The following is a 6428-nucleotide window of genomic DNA, read 5'->3' as shown; positions in this document are numbered from 1 at the left end:
ACTTCTCTTGCTCCTGGTTGTGTGCGTAGCCCCCAGGATATGGTCTACTACTCCTTTGAAAAATATTTCCCTGCCCATAAGAAGCAAGCTACCTTGCAGGAAATATACAACTTTGCTCAAGCTGAGGAAGAGAGTCTCCCACAAGCTTGGGGGAGGCTCATCGAGCTACTGAATGCTTTGCCTGATCACCCTCTTGAGAAGAATGAAATACTTGATATCTTCTATAATGGACTTGCCGATGCTTCCAAAGACCACTTAGATAGTTGTGCCGGTAGTGTTTTTAGGGAACGAACTGTAGAACAAGCTGAGATTCTACTGAATAACATCTTGTGCAATGAGAATGCTTAGACTATTCCTGAACCACCTCCTAAGCCAACTCCGTATAAAAGAGGTATTCTATTCCTCAGTCCTGAAGATATGCAAGAAGCTAAGAAATCTATGCGAGAGAAAGGCATTAAATCTAAAGATGTCAAAAATCTACCACCTATCGAAGAGATCCATGGTCTTGATAACCCGATACAGGTAGTAGAAGTAAATTCTCTGCGTAGGTTTGATGAGAGTGATATTCTTTTTGATAAACCTGCTAGCTTATGCATGGATGAATTTGATAACTTTGTTGCCAAACAACAGAGTTTCAATGATTATGTTAGCACACAATTGGAACAAAATGCTCGTATGCTTAGTCATTTAAGTGCTTGTGTGGACAGAAATGTCAATGATCTTAAGCTTCTGAGTAAACATGTCTCTATGGTTACTACTCAGTTAGAACAAGTACTTAAAGCTCAGAATGACTTGCTCAATGAGTTGAATGACAATTCTGTCAGAGTCGTCACTAGAGGCGGTAGAATGACCCAGGAACCTTTGTATCCTGAGGGTCATTCGAAGAGAGTTGAACAAGATTCTCAAGGAGTTAGCACTGATGCACCTAGTCATCCTAGAAAGAAGAAGAAAGATGATAGGAACCTGCACGCTAGCAACCCTGTTGCTGCTACACCTGAGAGTCCAAACGATGCCTGTGTTTCTGATGCTGAAACACAATCTGGTGATGAACATGAGCCTAATGATAATATCAATAGTGATGTTCATGTTGATGCTCAACCTAGCAATGATAAGGATGTGGAGATTGAACCTGTTGATCTTGATAACCCACAGCCTAAGAATAGAAGATATGATAAGAATGACTTTGCTTCTAGGAAGCATGGTAAAGAAAGGGAACCATGGGTTCAGAAACCCATGCCCTTTCCTCCCAAACCATCCAAGAAAAAGGATGATGAGGATTTTGAGCGATTCGTTGAAATGATCAGACCTATCTTTCTGCAAATGCGTTTGACACACATGCTCAAAATATCTCCGTATGCTAAGTACATGAAGGATATTGTGACTAATAAGAGGAGGATACGTGAGTTTGAGATTTCCACCATGCTTTCTAATTATACCTTCAAGGGTGGAACTCCTCAGAAACTAGGTGATCCCGGTGTGCCCACTATACCTTGCTCCATTAAAGGTAACTACGTTAGAACTGCTTTATGCGACCTTAGAGCCGGTGTTAGTGTTATGCCTCTCGCTCTCTATCATAGACTTGAACTGGATAAGTTGACACCCACTGAAACCTCTCTGCAAATGGCCGACAAATCAACTGATTTCCCAATCGGCATTTGCGAGGATGTGCCTGTTGTGGTTGCTAATGTCACTATCTTAACAGACTTTGTTATTCTGGATATTCCTGAGGATGATGCCATGGCAGTCATCCTCGGAAGACCCTTTTTAAACACTGCAGGGGCTGTTATAGATTGCAACAAAGGCAATGTCACTTTCCATGTCAACGGTAATGAGCATACGGTGCACTTTCCGAAGAAACAATATCGAGTACATTGCATCAATGTTATCGAAAAAACTTCATCGATTCTTATTGGGAGCTTTGAATGCCCTATTCCTCGTGTTAAGATGAAGTATGATTTTCTTGTTGGGGAGATACACATCCACATTGAGGTGACCTAGTGACTATTCCAAAATTCTCCGTTCTCTTTTGTGTTTCGAAAAAGTTTGTCAAGGAGACTTGATCAACCTCATCGAAGGATTTCTTTCGATGACCATGAGATGGATGAATCGAGGAGTCACCAACCTCTGTTCCAAGCTTTCACCTTCGGTTGCTTAGAAGAAAAATGATAGATTTAGTTTAGTTTTCCCTGTTTCCTGTTTTAGCATTCGGTAGAAAAGTACCCCGAAAATAAAAGTTCTCCGAACGTCCTGAAAATCAAGTATGATTTTTCTGGAATTTTTGTAAAATTCTGAGACAAAGAGCTTGTTTGGGGCCCACACGAGTAGGCCACAAGCCCTAGGGGTGCGGGCACCCCCGTGGCCGCGCCACCCAGGCTTGTGGGGCCCACAGGCACCCCCTCCACTGATTCTTGCTCTTATCTCCTTCTCCTATCTCCAGAAAAAAATCGTTTCGCAGCTCAAACCCGTGTTCTTGCTCCTCTTGGTGGGATTTTCGATCTCTTTGCTCAAATCACCGTTCTCCGAACTGTTTTGGGGAAATTACTCCTTGGTAAGTGACTCCTCCATTGGTCCAATTAGTTTTTGCTCTAGTGCCTTATACTCCGCGTATTTTTGCTGCCTTGGTGACCATGTTCTTGAGCTTTGCATGCTGATTTTAGCTCGTCCCAAGTAGTTTTGATGCGTAATATGGCCTCTAGGCACTTGTGGGAGTAGTTGCTACGTGTTTAGTTGAGCCTTGTTCACCTTTCCTTAGAATCACTGAAAATTTCAGAAAAGGAAGATGTTTCAGGAGAAACTATCATGGTGGTTCCTCAAGCAAGAGAGGTACCCGTCTTGCGATTCGGGAGCCTGATCCTTACCAACCAAGGGATGCGCACGTACAACCATGTGAATGGCCTTCTGATGCATTTATGATTGAGGCAGGTTTCAAAGATGAGTTTGATGCACTTGTTCACAATGTTGGACTCGAAGAATTCATCTCCGATAAATGTGGACAGTATGTTGCTCGCACTACCTCTTTTGTTCGTAGATTCAAATTTTCAGCCGACCATGAGACATCGGTACTATTTGATCTCTATGACAAATTGTATACCATGGATTTAGAGGATTTTAATAGAATTTGCAAAATACCTATTTGGGGTAGCCTCAATGATCCTCCTAAATCTTCGGTTAGAGATTTTTTGCTCTGGTATTACTGTTAGAGAAACTAGAGACATTACACAAGCTACCATGGGGAGTATTCATTTTCCTTCCTTTCATTACTTTGCCCTCTTCATAGGCAGATGCATTAATGGCAAGATTGAGCATTGTCATCTCTGCGCACCCGACCTTAGTATCCTTAAGAGCGCAGTGACGGGTGACAAAAGCTTCAACATGGGAGCTATAATAGCAAGGACGCTGAATAAGAATGCTATTGAAGGGGATTTCTTTGGTGGGATCTATGCCACTCGCATAGCAAATTTTCTTGGAGTACCCATCCGCGAAGGAGATCCCCCGCTCCATACAACTTTCCTTGATCGCGTCGCTTTGACACGCTACCAGTTCCTTGAGAGGGATGACGAATCCCTCCTATACTAATTGATATTTAACTGGCAGCGTGTTTTCCATATTACCCTTCCTGCTCCTGCCTTCTTTGACTTTCAAGTAAAACGGAGATAGTACATAACCAGAGGAGAGGCAGAGGAGTATGAGAGGGAGGCAAAGGCTGCTTGTCTCCGTGAGGCAGCTATTCAGGCAGTGGTTGCACCGTTCCCGTATAACCCCCATTATGATTTTGGGTTTCGCCAGGACCATCCTTGGGAGTAGACCAACTTAGGCCAAAAGCCTAAGCTTGGGGGAGTACGTGTTCTCACCGACTTTACATCTTGCTTATGCTTTCACTTTGTTAGCCGGTGTTCACACTTTGCCGATGTATCATCCATGTTAGTTTATTTTCTTTTTCTCGTTTTCTTTTCGTGTGTCTGTCTAGTTTGAGAAAACACAATTTTTTTTTCTTTTTCTTCTTTTGTTTGTTGGGAGCTTTCCCGTGTAGATAGTTTTCTTTTTTCTTTGGGTCAAGGTAGAAGATATTGGTTACAATGTTTAGTGGCTCTTGCATGCATACCTGTTTAGCTTTTAAAGAGCCATATTACTTTGTCTTCTCCTTTGTGTTTGCTTGCAGATTCCAGCTTTAGTCCAATGCATGAGCATGCTTATTATTGTTCACATCGTTCGGTCGTGCAAGTGAAAGGCAATAATGACGATATATGATGAAGTGACTGAGCCTGGAAAAGCTGGTATGAACTCGATCTATTTTGTTTTTGTAAATATGACTAGCTTATCATGCCTGATTCAGCTTTGTTGTGAGAGAAACATGTTTGCAATGACAACTTAGAGATCATAGTTGCTTATGCCATGCTTAATTAGCTAGGAGCTTATAATGGTTTGTCTTGGATGCCAACATGAATGATGAGATGACTATGATGTAGTATTATAGGATGGTATCCTCCTTTGAATGTTTCAAGTGGCTTGACTTGGCGCATGTTCACGCATGTAGTTGAAACAAAATCAACATAGCCACTATGATGTTCATGTTCATGGTGATTTGTGTCCTACTCATGCTTGCACTCAATGCTAGTTAATCTCAATGCATTTTGATGACTGCTGTCGCTCTCTAGTTGGTCGCTTCCTAGTCTTTTGCTAGCCTTCACTTGTACTAAGCGGGAATACTGCTTGTGCATCCACTTCCATAAACCCAAAATTGTTCCATATGAGTCCACCATACCTACCTATGTGCGGTATCTACCTGCCGTTCCAAGTAAATTTGCATGTGCCACTCTCTAAACCTTCAAGAAATAATCTATTTTGCATGCCCGAACCGCTCATGTGGTGACAGGGGGCTATTGGTATCTTCCATGCTAGGCGTGTTATCCTCGATATGTGTTTATTCACTATCATTCACGAGAAAGGGGACGGTAATTGGAATTCCCAGTTCTATGCTCAAATCGAAAAGATAATTGCAAACAAAACTCCCCCAGGATTGATGTTGGTATGGACGGTACCCGAGGATTCGACTAGCCATGGAGTGTGATTGATTGGTGGTGGGGGAGTCAAAACTTTACTTTCCTGTTTGGGAACCGCCTATAGCATGTGTAGTGTGGAAGATGTTGAGAACTCTTAGTCATTGTGTTGACAATGAAAGCATGCCACCCAAAATTATTATCTCTGTTTTCAAAGCTTGAGCTCTGGCACCTCTGCAAATCAATGCTTCCCTCTGCGAAGGGTCTGTCTATTTATGTTCCTGTTGAGTCATCCTCCTCTTACAAAAGCACCAATTAGAGAGCACCTCTGTCATTTTTATGCTTTGCTTTTAACTGTGTTGAGTATGACTGTGACTGGATCTTCATTGCCAAGAATTACAATGTTTAGTCAGCCCTTGGTCTTTGAAGGTGCTCTGCATTTATGTTTTGTGGTCTCAGAAAGAGCTAGCGAGATACCACCCATTCGTACTGCTTCATGTTGTTTTGATTGAAGTGTTGACATTTGAGGCTTATTATTATTTGCTCGCTAGCTGATTATGCCATTGATATGATTTTACCATGAGACCTAGATGCCATTTGCTTATGTGGTTTGTTTGTGATGTTGCTGAAATTCTGGTTATGAGTTAGACATAGTTGCAACCATAAGATCAAACAGAGTTCGTCAAAGTTTTTCTTTTGTCTCTTTCAGTTTGTCAACTGAATTGCTTGAGGACAAGCAAAGCTTTAAGCTTGGGGGAGTTGATACGTCTCCGTCGTATCTACTTTTCTGAACTCTTTTGCCCTTGTTTTGGACTCTAACATGCATGATTTGAATGGAGCTAACCCGGACTAATGCTGTTTTCAGCAGAATTGCCATGGTGTTGTTTTTGTGCAGAAATAAAAGTTCTCGGAATGTCCTGAAAATTTACGGAGATTTTTTCTGGAATAAGAGAAAAATACCTGCGCAAAGATCCACCGGAGGGGGCGTGCCAGTGGGCCACAAGCCCACAGGCCGTGGCCACCCCCTGGCTACGCCGTGAGGGCTTGTGGGGCCCACATGGCACCACCGCCCCCAAACTCAGCTCTATATCTTCCGTCTCGCCCGGGAAAAAAATCAGAGAGAAGGTTTCATCACGTTTTACGATACGGAGGCGCCGCCACCTCGTGTTCTTCATCTGGAGGGCAGATCTGGAGTCCGTTCGGGGCTCTGGAGAGGGCAAATCGTCGCCATCGTCATCATCAACCTTCCTCCATCGACAATTCCATGATGCTCTTCATCTTTTGTGAGTAATCTCATCATAGGCTTGCTGGACGGTGATGAGTTGGATGAGATCTATCATGTAATCGAGTTAGTTTTCGACGGGGATTGATCCCTAGTATCCACTATGTTCTAGATTGATGTTGCTACTACTTGGCTATGCTTAATGCTTG

Source organism: Hordeum vulgare, chromosome 2H (genome assembly GCF_904849725.1).
Source record: "Hordeum vulgare subsp. vulgare chromosome 2H, MorexV3_pseudomolecules_assembly, whole genome shotgun sequence".
Lineage (NCBI taxonomy): Eukaryota > Viridiplantae > Streptophyta > Magnoliopsida > Poales > Poaceae > Hordeum > Hordeum vulgare.
This window is presented reverse-complemented; position numbering follows the sequence as displayed.